Source organism: Dermacentor andersoni, chromosome 6 (genome assembly GCF_023375885.2).
Source record: "Dermacentor andersoni chromosome 6, qqDerAnde1_hic_scaffold, whole genome shotgun sequence".
NCBI lineage: Eukaryota > Metazoa > Arthropoda > Arachnida > Ixodida > Ixodidae > Dermacentor > Dermacentor andersoni.
Window position 1 is genome coordinate 137,307,699 of NC_092819.1, and position 19,086 is coordinate 137,326,784.

Here is a 19,086-nt window from a genome sequence, read left to right on the forward strand (position 1 = left end):
CATTAGAAATTATGCTACAGGTAGGATCTCTTCTGAGGCGTGGCACATCATCAGAGTCAATGAAGCAATATCATCCAACGCAGAGAAGAATGGCATGCTCTGGTTCCCAGCGCATACGACTCCAGGCATTCCGGCAATCAACCCCAACGAGGAAGCACACCGCGAAGCTCGAGGTCTTACTTGCCGAGCTGAGCAAGGAGCGACTTCCATCAGTCAGGAGAACGCGGAGGAGGAGATATGGAGAGAGAAAGACAGATTAACAAGATTTGGCCATATTACCAAATTTTATCAAAGCCTGAAGCCTCACACTATACTGAAAAGAGCCGAGTCCGTTTGGAGGCGATTACAAACAGAAACCTATGCGAGCCCCGTGCAATTAAAGACTTTCTACGCCGAGATATACGAGAGAGATATATATGCAAGCTATGCAAGTCTGCTAGAGCCATCCTTCAACACACGTTGTGGGGCTGTAAAATATATCAAGATAAAATGGCAGTCTCTCCAGAAAATCTACGGGCATGGTGGCCGGCCGCGCTGCTCGGCTCACAACTCCAAGACCAACCTTGGGCCGCCCAGCGAGCCATAGAGGCCGCACGGGAGAAACAGCTCCCAGTGACCATCTAGGCGGACCCAGACTCGCGCCTGCCAATCGCCGGATTCAGATTCAAATAAAGTTGTCTGACTCACTCACTCACTTCATAAAATGGTCAATCAAATTCGAATTCATTCTAACACCGCCATGTTTCCTGTCCATAATTAAATCATACGTTTTTTTTTTCTTTTCTTTTTTTTTTACGCGCAAGCTTACACGCTGCCTCTGTGAAATCGGCGAGATTACGTGCGTCGCCGCGCGGGAAGCGAGCGGCGGAGGAGGAAGGCGCCTGGAGGTGGAGAAGAGAATCGCGCGCCGGTCAAAGCACGGCGGAGCGGGCTGAGTGCTCGGCAAAGCAACGTCACCTATAGAGGAAAACCTAGAGGTTGACCGCCTCCGGCAGTTGCTGCGGGTTCTTTGTGCGCTGTGGACGTACCGGGTCCGTCTCGTGATCGAGAGGCCGAGCGAGAAGGACGGAGCAGCGACGCAAGCGGCGGCAACCCGAGCGCGTGTCGACCGACCCTGGCGTCATCAGCTAGCGCTGGGCAGGAGCTCAAAAAGCCCGGCAAAAGGAGCGGGCTTGGCGTGCACAGGAGACTCCAGAAGAGGAAGAAGGAGAAGAAGGGGAGAATGAATAGTGTGAATAGTACATTACCAAACTGCCTGAAATAATAAAGACTGCGCTTTTCCTTACAGTGCCTTACCATTTTTCCTAACGGCACTTACACTTTATAAAAAATTGAAAAAAAAATTATGGAGTTTTACATGCCAAAACCACTTTCTGATTATGAGGCACGCCGTAGTGAAGGCCTCCGGTAATTTCGACCACCTGGGGATCTTTAGCTTGCACCTAAGTCTAAGTACTATATAAAATCGAGAAATGGACACAAAACAAACAAAATAACAAATAATCCTTGAGGAAATCGCAACACTTTCACACCGTGAAAGCATTTTTAAAACATTCTACGCGCAATGCACGAAAAGTGGAATAGCACCCATACGCTCGCGCGTAACCTTGCGTTCACCAAGTGAAACGTCACTGTAACTTTCTTTTTTGAGTCTTACTAAATTTCGTACACTTGCACATTACTCGTACGATTCAACCCTTACCTTCCCTCCCTTTCTTTTCTAAATTTTCCCTTCCCCGTTCCTTTAAACCTCCGGCCTCTTGGCGATGTTCCGTAGCGGATAAGGCGCCATGGGGCAAGGAGTAAGCAAGCAATCCAGTGCAGCTTTGAGAAGAAGAAGAAGATCAATGGAGACCCCACGGCGTAAGCTCATTTCTTCCGACCTTATGTTATTTTGAACTTACACTGTAAAGCTCTGAGCAGCTTTTAGCGACGTATTGTAATTTATTCTGGCTAAGCGTTAAAATATCCAAACGTCTCCGTTTTTGGTGTAGATCTAAAGATTCCTGCGATAAAAGATATTGTCCAGGCATACCGAGCAACGTTCGTGAGAGCTTAGCTATAAGAATGAAGCCACTGATTTCACTTGAACAGACCGTACACAGCGTTTGAAGCACTGAATATTGAGTCCATATTGAGCAGGCAGGTTAGGCAATACTTGCTTGGCCGAGCACGGCAGTTTTTTATCGTCGTTTCAGACTAAACGATCAAATGACTTGGATCCCCATGATTCAATTCAGTGGTTTACGCATGTAGCTTCAACTCGTACATAGTATAAAGCAACCAAGTTAAGAGTCAGCGTCTTTACTGTTCTTGTAATCCTAATTGCTGCAGCCGCTTTAAATGTACTATTAAAGCAGCAACCGCTTTAAATGATTTTAAATGAGTGATTAGAAACGAAACGATCGCTTTTGCTACTCAATACACATCAAAGGCGAATAGAAAGAATTGCATATGCTAATCGCCAATAATTAGGCTCTTTAAGTACTAAAGTAGCCCTACGCTCCATTTCACAAGCACTATGGAAAATGCGGGGCTCCTTAGCCAATAGGAAGGCTATATGCTCCTCTACGTGTGTTCATCCGCGCAGCGTCGTCTGTTCATCGTCACAGTGGTTCGCGGTATAAGCGTGCATACCAAAGGTCCTAACATGTTCCGTGTAGCTGTAACGTATCACCTACCAAGCAAACATTAAAGATCCGTAATACCGCCAATAATCAGACAGTTATGCGCAGAACTATTTTCCACTGCAAAATGATATTGCCTGTGCACGCCTCGTACCTTCGGCGTGCTGCAAACGACTTGTGACTTATATGTATAGTGTACAGTGTATATATATGTATATGTATATATGTATCTGTATATATGTATATGTATAGTGTATATATAGTGTATATATTGTATATAGTGCACCTTTTTTTTTTAATCTGGAACTGTATAGCGCTCATATTGCAGTTGCGGGATTGAATTCGCCCAGTTTCCCAGGCTCGGTCAATTAGTATGAATCCAGACACTCTACAGGGTGTCCCAATTATCATGATGATTATGATGATGATGTCGTTAGTGATAGCGGGGCCACCTTTTACGTGTTACTGGTGTGCTTGATTTCGATATTGCCTGGATTTACTGTTGAGATATCTTAATTGTTAGAAATATCTCTAATTAGGTGCCACTTTCAAGAACTTTTAAAATAAGAAGGTGCACAAAGATGTGACTGCCGTCAAATCCACCATTTAAACAAATGACAGGCAGCAGTAAAAAAAAAAAACTAATTATCGAATTTTTGTTAATTAGTCTTTTGAAGCTCATGTTATTAGTGGAAAAGCATGTTGCCCTCACCTGGGAACTCCTCTGCAAGAACGCCACGTTTGCTTTACTTGAAGCCTGATACGATTAAATCTGCATGATTCGTATCCTCCCCTTCAACAGTGTGTAACGTCAATCCGTATGCGGTTACAATAGCTCTTGGAAGTTTTGTCAAACATGGGACAATGATTTACTCACGTTAAATAAGTGGCATGCACTTACCGAAGCACTTGAGGTTAAGCTGTCGTTTTTCTTGTATGATTAACACAGCCGCTAAGAGGAAATATTTTTTTTCGCAATACTGCAAGCGTTCAACAATTAAAGTTAGTGCTTATCGCAATGTGTTAGGCTAACTTTGGTGTAATTGTTCTTTTGTTTATTTCTTTGTACGTAAACAACAAATAGCTAAAAATCCTGCACCGCACGTCTTTCAACACTTGTGAATACTAAAGCGGAACTTTTTTCTACGTGCTTGACAATGCCCGATCATTTATAACCTTTACTTTCGCACATGTTCTTTTTGTCCTTAGGCATGACTTCAGAGAAGTCCCTGTGAGTATTACTACCTCATGTAACAGAGAGAAAAAGGAATGTTTTGGCAATTCGGTGACGATTCATCATGCGGGAATCACTAATCACATCAGTAAGCTTGATCTAGCCGGATTCATGCATTTCAACTTTCAGTGAACGCTGAGGATCCTGTCGGTGAATCTGGAAAAAAAAAAAAACTCAAAGAAGGGCTCGCAGTTTTCTCGGGGCAGTCGCGAAGAACCTAGTTTGCGCCGGTCCGCGAGACATTTGCGTATGCGCACGCACTACACGCGTGGTGCGCGTGAGTGGGGGTTGGCGGTGTCAGCTCATGAATCAATATGAGGTTGTTTTCCATCATCATTAGCTTTAGGGATTTGCGTAGCTTTCGCACGCCACCATTCACCAGGATAAGAGGAGGGCCGTCGCAGCCTCGGAAGTCAACTCCTTGAACCCGCCACTTTTGCTTCTGTGCCCGATATATGTTGATTAATCTATCCAGTGGCACTGTTTAACCTCCCGAAGCAAACACGAGAGCTGTATAGAGACGCGGTAGAGAAGGGTACCGGACTAATTTCGATCGCGTTACGTTTTAATGCGCGCTCAACTCTAACCACACGGGCGACTTCCCTTATCCTGTCGATCATGCATCGTGTTGACGAGGGTTGTTAAATGAACGACCTCGGTGTGCTTTACTTTTTTTTTTGATAATACGTCGGACTTATCCGGCCACTCTGAGCGCGTAGCAACGAGGCCTGCGCGCGCTTGGTCTCGTTTGCAGAACTGCAAGAAATTTCCGAGCCCCATTTCCCTTACTCAAATTGTTTGCATTAACGGGTCTCTCATTACTTGAATTTGTCTCACTGGCGTGAAGTGGCACAAGCAATTTGAATGGCATTTGAATTGAGCGCGAGCAAAAAAAAAAAGTTTGCGAGTATATTTGAACACCGTTTTCTAACCTAACCTAAACTAACCTAACAAGTCTGGATAATCATCCTACGCTTCCTACACTCTACACAATAATCATCCTACAGTTAGCTGCATGCGTAGTTGTACCGACGTCTTCTTTTTATACAGAATCATTCATTGAATTATCACATGTCCCGATCTACTATAGCTTCTTTTTCACGGCGGGTGCCGCAGAAGGCTGCTACGGAACATAAACCCTTTCCCCGTTCCTGCCTCTTTCAGCAGACAATCGCCTCTCCAAAGAATGCAAAATGTTTACAGCTGACATTTTCTCCATCTTGATATCTTTCAAAACGTGCTGCCTTCTCTCTGTTCCGAGCTTCGCCCTCTGTGTTGCACCTCCCTTCTACCTGCGCTCCTCGTAGTTTCTCTCCTCTCCTGTACATGTTCTCCATATTCAGTTGCGTGTTATTACTGTATTGTTGTTCGTTATGTACCTGTTTATTTCGCTATTTCCTTTCTTTTATTTCATTGTTTTTTGATCCCATAACTTCTGGCCGTAGTTGTTTTATATTATTACTTTTTTATGTTCCCTTTTTTTTTCTATGCACGAGCACCCAGACCACAGTGTCGTTGCTGGGCACGTTAAATAACTTATTGCTTGATTGATCGATCATTATTGCATTCTTGGAATATTGTCATTAATCTATAAGCAATAATGCAATAATATTACGTTATTGATTCCTTTCCACTGGCGCCATAATGAAAGTGACACGAATGTTTGTCACAGAGGCTAGCCGTATCAGAGAGCGAGGTAGAGGGAGAGAGAGAAATCGGCTGTCAGAGAAGAGGAAAGCTGCGTTTAGGCCTGACGGCCTATGCGTTTTCCTTTCTCAGCTTGAGTGACTGCCGCAGTGTCGTCCTGGTATCTCGTCGCGAATGACACCCTTTCCCTGTATACGAAGCCTAACTTTCGTATGCGCATGCGCCGCTGCAGAAACGACGACGACGCCGAGCGCAGCGCACAGCACATGATCCTGGCGCTCATCATCGTCGTGGTGCCAATCTTGGTCATGGTCGCGGTCGGCGTCTGGCTGGGCCTCTCTCTCTCCGACTCTAGTGAGTTTGTTCGCCGCTCGCTCGATCCAACAGAGTCGCAGAGCACAGTAACGAAGAGACTCTCGGCGTCGCATACCCGTTTCATGCGTATAGCCTTCAGAACCGCGGAAACCGAAGTCAAGGACGACTGAAAGCCTTACGGAGAAGTGCCAATCGAAACACCGCATGCCCGGTATATTACTAGCGCGAAGCCTCTTTCTTTTTTTTTTTTTTTTCTGCAGAACCCCCAGAAATTTCCTAACCGGGAACGGCTACTGTGTGCTGATGTTGGCTTTTAAGTATAGAGCTCACACTAAAAAAAAAAAAAAAAAAAGAAAGAAAAAAAGAGAGTTCCGTACCCGGCAGAGGGATCGTACCTTGCTTGGACCCCCGACCCATGTTCGAAATGCTTTGTCCCTTGCTCGATATGGTGACCGAGGAATCGATGCCTGGGAATCGGGTGCAGCAGTGGTGGGAGTTAGACAGTTTCGCCTTTGCCTTCTGAACGAAAAAGGCCGAACTGACGTTGTGCTGTGTGTGCAATAACTTGAATCGTGTTTCGCATGCGTGTATGCTTTTCACGTCCTCGAGAGCTATTCTGAAGAGAGCTTTACATTCCGATGGCAGCGTTTTTGATCTGCACCATGTACGTGGGCTTTGCAGCATTACTCACATGGTGCCCCTTGCGAAACGATGGTGCCCCTATACTTGTTCCTCTGAACCTTAACATTCAACAGACGCTCTAGCTACTTCTCACAGTGCGTGTTTTCGTGTATGGTGTTTATGTTTGCTATGCATAAATGGGCCCCTTCATGTACAACCCTTGTCAGCTGAAGTAGAAAGCTAGGCGCACTGCAAGGGAAACAGAATCGAAATCCATTGAATATGTCTTTTTCTCGCTCCAAGCTCAAGTTCTCGGAGACCATGGCACTGAGAACTACATTTGCGGTGCACCTTAAGTGTTCCTCTCGGACGCAACATTTCTGGTGGCGAAAAGCACCTCGTCCTCTCCACTCTCTTCGCTCTCGTCTTTGTGCGCTTTTACACTTTTAAGATGCAAGTAAACCACTTCGCCCAGTTGTCTGTTCTGTTACTGATGACTAAACTGGCTCAAAACTTTTCCTTTGCAGGCGGCGCCTCTACTCTTCCAACTTTCTCGAGCATGCGAGACACCCCATCGACCAGTAAGTGACGACGTACTGGCGCGGGCTCGCGTCACCGCCTTCGCGCTAATGCAACTATTGCGTCCCGATATACGTATCCGCCAAACAGACCAAGTACGACAAATTTTCAGAGAGCGGGTGGCACGCTCTTTTCCGAGCGCTCGCGGCACGCGTTCGTGCAGGTGGTTATTGTCGCGATCTTTGTCGGGCTACATCACCAAATGTACCGCGTGCACGCTTCGGTAACGAACGACCGCATCAGAGTGCTAAACATATAGGATTCGGCACGAACTGCATGACGAACTTCGTAGCAACTGTGGGGGTGTGGATATCAAAATTTGTGCGATGATTTCCGAGCAGCATTATTAACTGACATTATTACGCATTATTTTATCGATTAAGGAGTAGTAGGGGTACGATTTATTAACCTACATTTTTCAAATACTGCAGCCACGTTCAGAGCTATGGAAGGGATGGGTGCAAGTACGAAATGATAAAAAAAAAGGCACTTTCGAAGCTTTGACAGTGACAGCAATGCTTAGCGTATCGCTGTAACTCCTCGGGCGATGTTCTAACTATACTCAGATACGACAAGGGGTGGTGCTGCCCGCAAGGCGGCTGCAGCTGGGTGTAAGTAAGAGCATCGCGGCAGCTACCAGGGGACGTATTCTCGGACGATCACCTTTGGCGATAGTGTTCGCCAACCAGCCAATCAACTCACAGGGTTTTTCTCGACCAGCCAATAAGCGCGCACTGAAAGTGATATCGCCGAAAGCGGCGCGTCTGAGAATACGTCCCCCAGACGTCTCACTATACGCTTGCGGCGTGGGGAGACCCGCCACTGGCTCTGCAGGCGTCGTGCCCAAAACTCCTCGGTCCCACCTCGATGGTGGGACTATCGAGCTGTGCACGCGCCGTCGTTAGTGGGACAGCACGGCGACGGCGGCGGCGGCGGCGGCGGCGAAAAGTGACCCTCGAGCTTCCTTGTAGATGCCGTAGCAAGAAAAAATAACCTGCACAGCGAAATTAAATACTGGGCGGTACATTTCAGTGGGATGACTGGAAATCCCACAGTCAGCAGTTCGCGGGAAGAACTGGGCATCCAGTTGCGATATACGATAACGCCTGAAATATAATGCCTTCGAATTTGTTGGCGCGCTAAAAGAAAGGGTTGATGCTGTTGCATCTTTCTTTAGTTTAGAAAATGCAATAGAAAAAGCGGGGTAAGTATCGGCAAATAGACAAGGTGAATGAATAAAACTAATCGAATCAAGGTGTTTTACGTGTCAAAAATCACAACTCGATCGTGAGGCATGCTTAGTAGGAGATTCTAGATTAATTTTGGCCACGGATGCACGGTAAACGAGTGCAACCTTTTTCATTCTGTCACTGTTGGAATGCGTACGCCATTGCTGGTACCGAACCCGCGACCTCGTGCTTAGCAGCGCCACGCCGCAGCCACTGAGCTCCCGTGAAGGAAGATGAATGAGCTTTTTCTCACTTCTGCTGCAATCCTATAATAAGGCCACAGTATGTATAAATACATAAAATAAGTAAATGTAAAATTAAATAATACAGCGTAATAGTCCACTAGACTCAACGTGTCGCCACGAATGTTTAGTAGAGGAAAATTCAAGGATCACAGGGCGGGCGATCGAGGAACAAATCCCTATCGCCGCTATCACAAATGAAACTTGATAACGTCGGAATATGGGTTCGTTGGGTGATCATCTTGACTTTATAACATCGCAACACGGTACGAGGACACAAGGGTACGCACATAGCGTCCGCCGTCTTGCAACTCCTTTATTCTGAAGTAGTAGACGTACATAAAGAGACCGAATTCATAACAACACGCGAGAAAAAAAAATGATGTGTAATCACGTCATGTTACTCGCGTCATTGACACCCAGATAGCGTAACTTATTATCGGAAAATACCGATGACGTCACATTAACGGATGACGCTCCTAAGCGACTAATTTCACTTGCTTCGATGATTCAAACTGATTGCAATGCCCGTGAGGAGTCTTTGTGTGCCTGAAATCTACGCTACAGCCACACTCCTGACAATGACGTAACGATGTACTATCTTCTCTCGTTCTGAGGTTCTTTTGATGTTCATTTCAGCCTGTCATAAATATACCTTTTGGCGCAAGAAGGGGACGCACACAGCGCTGTGTACGCCCTCCTATGAAACCGAAAGATTTGTCAAGAGGATATCTATCATAATATATAAACTCCACAGAATAATGTCTAAGGAATGTAGATGCCCGCAAATGAGGTTTTCTGTAGTCGATGGAAAATAAAATCCACCATGTGTGTATGCAGCATAAATGACGCTTCGCTTTGGTTGTGTGCCGTCGTTCAATAGTGAAAATAACTGCAGTTGTAGCGCTGCCACTACACGCTATACTATTCTACTTTTGCAGGTGCTACACCTGATGTGGCTCTTAATGAGACAGCAACAGATGAGCAAACTACAACCTGATGTACCGCCTCAATGTGCAAGCCTATACAACGAAGCGGATCTTCTGGTGAGTACTACAGCATCGGCTGTTCGAGAGAAAAAATTCAGTTGTGATTTAGCGGTAATGCGCACTTCTTTGAGGTCCTCGATCCGTTATTTAAACCGCGTTCACCACGTTGCAAAGTGCTGTTCAGGAGCTCAATCGAGACATGTCCTGTCTCTTCAACAAGAGAAGTGCAATTGACGGTCTGGAGCAACCCACCGTCAGTTGCAGTACACACACACACACACACACACACACACACACACACACACACACACACACACACACACACACACACACACACACACACACACACACACACACACACACACCCACACACACACACACACACACACACACACACACACACACACACACACGCACGCACGCACGCACGCACGCACGCATGCACGCTCGCACGCACGCACGCACACACACACACACACACACACGCACGCACGCACGCACGCACGCACGCTTTTCCCACTTCGACTATCCTCATGCGCACGCATTAAAAAAGTAGCAGGTGCAACCGAAAGGCGAAACATCGATTGCGATAGCAAATTATTAGGTATTATTAGGTATACGAAGTAAGGATAGTAGTTGTATCGGCCGTATAAACTTGCAAACATTCGCTTACTAAGTGAATTAGCAAGCATAGCGTCACCCGCGCACAAGCAAACATGAACACGTCTTACTCGATGGCCGCACATCCTCGCTGTCAAAGCGCTGGCGTTGAAAAGCGCGGCAGCAGCAGTGTGCGAATTCACCTTCGCGCTGCCTCTCGCTTCAACGCGAACTAAGCGGCGAGAACACAGCGTACACGAAACTATCAGCACAGATCGCTTTCAACATAGGACCCGCGCGGCCGCGCCAGACGCAGCCGACGCCGTACTAGAACGGCCTCCCCCCTCCCCCGGTGCCTTGCGCGCGACGAAAGACGGCGCGCTTCCTGCCCGCTCAAGCGGGGAGGAAGCACGCAATCTCGCCGGCGCAAGGGAGGAAATTTCCTCCCTTGGCGAGATTGAGATCGTCGGCTTACCCTCGCACGTACAGCACACGGCGCGAGGTGACGATCTCATCGCACTTGGACTTTATACGGAACATCGCTGCAACCCCGACGACGATGGCAGAAAGGCGCCCGGAATGTCCGTATAATTGCAGTAAAAATGATTCACGTTCAACTCGTGCTGGATGGTTGGAACAGGGCTATCTTCAAGCGTCTTGCCCCGCGTTGTTATCCTACGTACGCTGTGGCATCGCTGCATGGTTCTGCCACGACCAGCCTGGAGAGCGCGCCTCGCGTTTGGAATTTCCAACGTCAGACGAGCGCTCTCGACCGGCGCTCGATCGGCATGCGCGCTGCTTCTTCTGCGCCTCCTCCTGCAGCAGCACAGTTTATCGCCTTGGAGACATGGAAGAAACTAGCGCTCGAGTAGCTTGTCTCGCTTAGAGAGAGAGAGAGCGAGAGTGATTTTGAAGAGAAAGAGGCACTCTCGCTTACATAAGCAAACATTATTATTATTATTATTATTATTATTATTATTATTATTATTATTATTATACTATTACTAATATTATTATTATTATTATTTCCTATAGTGCCAGTCTCAGTGAGGCTAAAGGAGGTGGTCACTGTATTAGACCGTCTTAGAAAGGAAACAAACAGCTCATGCTAGATAGTACAGTAAAAAACAAAAAAAAAAACAAGAAAAGCTACTTGAAGTATTGCAAAATATGTAGTGGTAGGAGAGTAGCAAGTTTGACAATTAGTCCTTCGTTCGGTGTATTTTAGTCTAATGGATCGAACAAAAATTAAGCGCCGTACCCAAACGCCAGTCCGCGGCACCGTAATGATGACTATACATACTATATGGTTAGCGATAGGCCAAAAATGCAGCGGAAAGTGCCTTGTTAGGCCAATGAATCACCTAGTGTATGGCACCTCCTCTCCATTCTTGAAGTTTGTATCTTTGTCCCCGTCTTGACGCTTCCTTGTCGCGCAAATCCTAAACCTGCTGGGGTATCTTTTTCTGCGTCAGGCGCGAGCGATACTCATTGTGTCTGGAGGGATCGATCGGTCTATCATCTATCATCAAATGATCAATCAATCGGTATATTACGATAATGGCGCGCACCCACGCATAATCTGAGGGGACGGAGGGTTGGCAAGGAGGTACTTTGTGCACGAGGAAGGTGAAATAATTATTCTTATCTATCTATCTATCTATCTATCTATCTATCTATCTATCTATCTATCTATCTATCTATCTATCTATCTATCTATCTATCTATCTATCTATCTGTCTGTCTGTCTGTCTGTCTGTCTGTCTGTCTGTCTGTCTGTCTGTCTGTCTGTCTGTCTGTCTGTCTGTCTGTCTATCTATCTATCTATCTATCTATCTATCTATCTATCTATCTATCTATCTATCTATCTATCTATCTATCTATCTATCTATCTATCTATCTATCTATCTATCTATCTATCTATCTATCTATCTATCTATCTGTTTTTAATTAATACAACAACAGTAATTCATTAGGAAACATGCGAAAAGGAATCCCAAGGTTACAAACAGCAGGTGCTACCTCGTGTGCAAGTACACTGAAACAGTATTATAGCAAACGAATAACAAAAACTAAAATCAGGAGGTTAACAGTTACGACAACAGCATAACACATTGGTAGTTTCGTCCGGAGACGAGGCATTGAAAGGTTCCATAGCAGAGTTTAGCACGGCGCTGAAGACGTCTGAGAACGCCGTTGGGACGAGGAGCGCCTCCAGCGGCGTTGCAGACGTCGCACTTCGGTGGTGCATGAGCTGCCTCCCCTTCTCACGTGTACAACCCGCTCAGCCAATCAAAACTTCAGCATCAGACGCAATGGAGATGTCCACTAGCTAATGGACGCTCACAGTATAGCCTCCTCCTGCCCCCTAGCCCTTGGTGTCGTAGCTGTTTCAGCCAAACGCAACGCGGGTTTCTGGAGACCTCCTATGCCACCCCGCACGGACGGCGTGAAGCCTCCTGATCGCTCTTGAGCAGTCGTGCTATCCTGTTGTCGATAGCGAATGCGCGGCCCTGAAGCCCCTCCCTCGATGACGTTTTGCGCCTACCTGTTCGGAAGGGCGCCGACCAAGGGGCGTTACGCCTTGAGCATCCGTACAAGTGCTCTTGCAATAAAAGTTCCGAGGTTAGCACGCAAACCCTGATGAGCTGCTTGGGAGAGTCATCTTCGTGCCAGTGAAATTTTAAAGCGCTGAGCTTTCTTTTGTGTTCCTTTTTGCGAGAGGCCTCTCATGCTATCTTGACTTCTGACTGACCATAGTGACTGCAAAGCTTGCTATGCAGTGTCCGGGCACGGCTGCTGTTTGCCTCATGGGCAGACATCAACCACGGACAAGTTTATGCCTGTATATAGTGGGACAAAAAGAAGCAACATCGAGTCACGTATACCTAATTTTGTGAAATATGACTAATTGTTAACAGTTTTATTTCGCAGCGTATAAAGTAGACGGATCAAGGACGATTAATAAAGCCTGTGAACAGAAACGGGCACTTGCTTATAAACACCCCAACGCCAACCTGCTACGCCTTGCATTCCGCCCGTATATAAAGTATGCGTACGCTGCTATACGGCAACCGATAAGTCAACATTACAGTCGAAGAGGGAATTCGAAAGCGGCTGAACTCGTAATCATGTGCCTCATTTTCTACTACTTTCAGGTCACTCGGCTGGTTGAGAAGCTGTCTCGGACCAAGCTCAGTGATGCATCTACATAAACTGCGTGTGCATTTTTGCGCGCTGTTTCGAGGATACTCGAGTTTTCGATAGGGTAACAGACTCTTCTTTGCAAAATAGGGCGAACTGGCTTGCCCGTCATGAGGAGCATTGTGGATTGCACGCGGCAAAGCAGGGCCGCTATTTTGTAGCGATGCCTTTTGCCTTATTCTATGCTATTCTTATCATCCACCACGCACGGCCACCTGATCCCGTTGATAATGTGGTGAGACCGTCGCTCTGACCACTGGCCAAGCGCAAAAAGTCTGAAAAAGCGTAGAATCGGAAAAGGCATCGCTACAAAATACCGGCCCAACTGCGTTCGGAAGGCCCGCCCCATGCTCGCTACTTTCTCCCCAAGCAGCCAATGAGAACCAATTGTGCGGAAACACGCCTTCTTCCGCAGCGTAGCGCGAAGGCAGTGTGGTTTTTGGTTGACATTAACAAACGCGTGCTGTGTTTTTTTTTTTAATTGTTGCTATCGCATGTCGCGAATACCTTATTTTATTTGTTTTTAATCATGTTGAAGCATGTGTACGCATGCCATTCTTCGCGGCACGTGGCTAATTGCAGCGTCGGTGCTACGACGAGTAGCAACTCTGAATATTGCCGTCAGCTAAAATGTCAGAGTGCTGCTATTACGGTCGAAGCTATACTGTAAAATTATGGACATTTACTATCGCAAAAAAAAAGTGATGCTTCTGACAGCACTTCTGGAATCGTGGATTTTGCCTTTCATCAGATTTTTTTTCCACTCGATAATATACGAATAGCAGACCGACAAGAACCGACACACGACGTGCGTGCGTGCGCGTACGGTGAAAATAAGAGGACATTTGATCAACACGTATTGCGGGGATAGCTGGTTCATAACGGCAGCAAACAGCACCAGAGAGCCCCATAGGCAATATGGTGGATAGTTGAGCTAGTTGGTATTGGAGTCTTGGGTAAAAAATCCAGAGCGTATATAGAACTACGAGACATGAAGAAGTGTCGTGTTCTGTGTCACCTTGTTCGGGGAGGTCTCACCTTTCCTCCGCTCAAGGCTTTTCCGAGAGACAAGCAAGCAGCGTGATCGACTCGGTCTCGTTGCTTGTCCGCTGTGTTCGCTGGCGCCGTGCGCAGAACAGTTGAGGACCCTTACACTATGCTGCAACTAAGCTTTCGCTGGTGTATAATTTCACTTGTACAAGTGTAAGCGAAACCATCTAAACACACGAACAAAGGGGGAGGGGGGGGGGGGGGGGGCAAGGGAAGCGGCCACCTGCCTGCTACCGTATCGCACATTTTTTTTCTTGTAACGGAAAATAAAAAGGAAAATGAGTCGTTATAGGCAACGAGTAATAGCATTTTCTCTGTGAACAATCTAGGAACAAGAGAAGTTGTTGCCCTGCGATTCAGCTCATTAGAAAACGGTGAAGTGGGCAGTGGTCACCGAGTGCATCAGGTCAGCCTTATGAAGAAATCATGCACACACAAAGGATCGTTTTGACAAGCAGATTGCAAGGTTGGAAGAAGCTGGTTTCCCGCAATCACTCATTTCAGCAGTAGCCGATGCAGTGCTCAAGAATATAAAAACGGAAATAATAGTGGAAGATGCAAGGGGACGCAAAGACGAAAAACATGATGTTGTGCCTTATGTTCACAAGACGTCCCAAAAAAGGTTGTGAATCGATATGGAGTTGAGATTGTGTCCTCGGCTCCCGGCAAGCTCGCAGGAATACGCTCGCGCATAGGAAGTGGAGATAGGTTGCAAGGGTGCGGGGAAAAGAACACCAATTCCTACGTAGATTGCAGTGTTGGGATAGCCTATCAGATACCTATATCATGTGGCAAAGTCTGCGTAGGCCAAACAGGAAAGTGCTTGAATGTGCGCTCGCGTGAGCATGGGTTGTCAATTGGGAATAACGCAAGTGGGCACCTTCCTATCGACTGCTTGGCGCACACGTGTAAGCCGATCCCGAAAGAAGTAAAGATTTTGTGTAAGACAGCCGAGCCACAGAGATACGCGAGGCGTGCCATATAAGAATGAAGGGACATGATTGTGTCAGCGATGCCCCAGTTTATCCGCGCTACAGTGAGGTTAGGCTTATTGAAGAGCGTGGTCAGGTTCCGTGTTGTATGTACAGAGTTTTTTTTTTTTTTTTTTGTGATCTTGTTTTTGCTATGCACGCGCAGTGGTGCATTTCTGAGATTTAGTAATATGTGGCCTTTGTGAAATAAAAGTTTGCTGCAAGTCTGCGCCTGTCCCTGTTTCATGCTCTCTCTGTGGTCGTCAGTTCACGCAGTCAAAAAACAAAACAAAAAAAATGTTTGCTAGATCTGCTTCTTTCGGGGGCGCTGCCAGCCCTGCTGCTCATGCTGGTGGTTGTGCTTCCAAATCCTGGGAATTCTTCGCCGCCTGAGCTCCACCGACTTTCTCTCGCTTTGAGCGTGTCCATGCGTATGTTGAATGGCGGCGGGGTGGATTTCAGTTTTCCTCGCAATCTCTGCTTGCAGTTTTATGTCCTTCTCGGCATAAATTACTGGTGGGTTCGCACTTATGGTCCGGTAGTTGGTCGGTTTTGCCACATTTATAGCAGAAGGTTGGTAGTGGTCTTGGGCGGACATCTTGGTGGTGTCCCGTGTTGCCGCAGGTTCTGTAGTACTGCACCGACTTGCGGTAGGATGGGCATCGCAAGCCGAGACTCTGGAGGCGGACGTAATAGGGCACGTACGGTGCTTGGAAGAAAGATCACCGCGGACGGTTGCCCGAGCATACGGCAGACGGATAGGTATTATTTAATGGTAGAAAGGTGGAAAGGTCGGCCTGCAGAGTGAAGTGCCTCTAGCCTGCTACTCCACGCTGGGGAAGTGGGTCGGGGAATAAGAGAGGTAGGATGTGAAGAGGAAGGAGGGTGGGGGTATGGTGAATATGAGGAGGGCTGCACAGTATGCTGTTTCTGTACAATGCATACGTGTTCACTTCACAGCACAGCACAGCCATCTTCGCGGGCAGAGGTAGAAGTTACTGCAGTGTAGCCAGGAGGCTGTGTATAGCGTTCATAAATTTTGCCGCTGTTAGCACCACTGGCGTATTTAAACAGGACACTAGCAGCTGCAGGCAATCGATTATCTGTCGCAGCATGACTTTGAGGGCAGAGTCCGATGGTGATATCTGAGTGCACAGTCCTTGCTCGCGCTGACAGTCTAAGACCCGTGTGCGCGGCGGCAAGCGTGGTCATACATTCGGTTCCGCATACGGCAGTGGATGACCGTGCACATTGCTGGTGCGCGAAGACTTGCCTCGAGTTTTCTTCATTCATGGCGGACTTACTACGCCTCTGGATACATCGTCCTCGGTTCAAGCGTTGCCTTTTACGGCGAAGGAAGTGCCGCTAAGTTGCATTCCGCCAACATTTTCGAGTTTCTTGTCGTCTTCCCACTCGGCCGTGCTCGCAATAAACACGCTCTCGATTCTCCAGACTTGAACGCACGCTTTTTCGCCGAAGTCTTGCTGCGAGAAGCCGCTGGCTCTTCCGATGGCGTGCACGATGGCAACATTGTTCCCCTTTCCAAGCTCGAGGCCTGCTTGTGGGCCATATATACGACCTTGTAGTCGTCGGCTGGTATAGAGGCGGCAGCCTGTGCTTTCGCTGTTGCGCTACTGGTGGCTTTCTGGTCGTTTCTTCCTTGGTTAGGTCGCTTTCTTGTGCCGTTTTATTCTCCGCGTCCTTCTTGCCTTTTCTGCCCCTCGTGGTCCAGACGCACTAATGTTCAACTGTTCTTCCGCTGCTTGCGTCATAATTGCGGGTAGTTCCTGTGTTGTTTACTTCGGTAGGGTCCATCTGCGTTGTGCTTGTATCTTCCAACTGTACTCTTGGTATTTCCATTGGTTCTACTACTGCTCGGTTCACTTCGAGAGCTCCGAGTTGCCGCACAGGCGGGCGCCCGTGCTCTGCTCATAGATACGCCAGCACACGACACGCACCACAGGTGCAACAGCGCGTTCATGGACGGGGTTGCGGCAGCTCGTCCGGCGTTGGGCTTAGCCAGACGGGTGTGCGGCCGTTGCAGAAATCAGTAAATAGGGTACTCACTTGGTGGTGGTGGTTCGTGTCCGCCGATTCCTCTCGACTTGCCAGTTATGCAGTTTGCAAAATTAGGGTAGTCACTGGCCGTGATCCTGTGGTTGAGAGGCAACGATAAGCGGCAGCCTATGTGCGGCACGTACGCTGTTGGATCTCTTTGGACGAAGGTTCATCCCTAGCGCTGCCACCAGTTGTTGTATCTGGAGGACAATCCCAATTGCTGTCCCCCAGATTTTGGACCTTGCCGTTGGGTGCGGGAGTTGGCCGAGGTTGAGGAGGGCTTTGACATGAAAACTGGAGGTTTATTTACATTATTTACAGTGAGAGCACAAAGAAATTAACAGTCATAAAGTCATTACGGGCCGGCAGCAACTCGGACGCTGCGGCCCGTGGCAAGAAGCTCGAAAGAGAAGAATGAAGGAATGCTCTCTTGCTGCTCCCGGTCTCTGGCTTTTAACCCCTTCGGTGTCTCGAAGTCACGTCCCGTTCGGCCAATCGTCTAGCCCGCTCAGGTGTCATTTTTGGCCAATGGTAGGCGCCCGTGCGAGTGTACGTCACATTCGGCTCAGAGGGTCACTCCTTGGGCTCCAATTGTCCGAGGGATTATTTGTCTGCGGTATTGCCTTCCCGGTCTGCAACTGCCTTCACAAAGGCAGATGGGGGGATTGCTGCCAGGGCTTCACGGTGCATTACAGCCGTCTTGCCTCGGGACCCACGTTACCTGGAACAGTGCCAGGCTCTCGCTACACTTTCGGGAAGAGTCAAGCAGTGAATAGCTACACCTGCGGCGCACGGGGTGGGGGACGCCAACTCATTTGCACGTGCCGCGCTCGGGAACGGGGTAGATGTGCTTCTGCGCTCCTTAATTAGCTGTGACGCGATTCGATGTGGTCTGGTGAACTCGAAGGAGGCTCAGGAAAAGGTCCCGTATCTAACACCGCTAACCACGGCCCTTAGCGGGCTTTTCTCGGATTTCTGACAAGACACACTAATTATTTTTTGGACATAATTATACGCTACTGAACCCACAAATTACATTTGTGCATTGCCGGCGCTGTGTTTCCTTCCAGAATGCAATTTACGCGCTTGTCTTCTATATTTCAAAAAAGGGGGTGATCGAAATAGTCTGGGCAACTGTCGTCCGATATCAATTTTAGCTATATTCTAAAGGTTGGCTGAAAAAAATTATTTTGTCACTTCAGAGGCCTTGAAGAAACACATGACATACTCTTAGATTCCAAATATGGCTTTTGCAAAGGCCTCTCTACAGACTGCTATCTCGCATCAAAAGGAATTTATAGTAAACGAAATGGAACAGAACAGAATTGTGATCGGAGTTTTTGTTCATTTTGCTAAAGCCTTCGACCATTTACGTCAACAACTGCTAATTCGAAAGCTTGAGCGCTATAGTTTCCGCGGCCATGCCACTTCGCTTATCGCCGTTGTATCGAAGGCACCACAAACAGGCCTTGAACGGCCTTGAGTCATGCGCTGAGCCTGTTCGCTGCAGTGTTCCGAATGGAAGCAGTTGTGGATGACAAGAAAATTCAGAATGTCCCATGAATTACAAACCTTAGAAAACAAATTGCTTCGTTTGCTGAATGTACTACACAGAAATAGACTCGTTCTATATGACCTATGATACCGGCGTCACACGTAATCTTCTGATCGCGATCGGGGCCTGTCTGGATCGAACTCTATCCGGATCGGGTGTTGCTAC

The 19,086-nt window shown here is 47.5% G+C and overlaps 1 long non-coding RNA gene across 1 annotated transcript in view; it reads left to right on the plus strand.

Moving 5' to 3' along the window:
• Positions 1-6,971: 6,971 nt before the first annotated feature.
• Positions 6,972-19,086, plus strand: part of LOC140218815 (uncharacterized) — a 46,974-nt gene continuing 34,859 nt past the window's right edge. Inside the window, exons 1-2 of the long non-coding RNA XR_011895004.1 lie at positions 6,972-7,025; positions 9,436-9,540. This is a non-coding gene — a long non-coding RNA (uncharacterized lncRNA). The remainder of the gene's footprint in view (positions 7,026-9,435; positions 9,541-19,086) is intronic.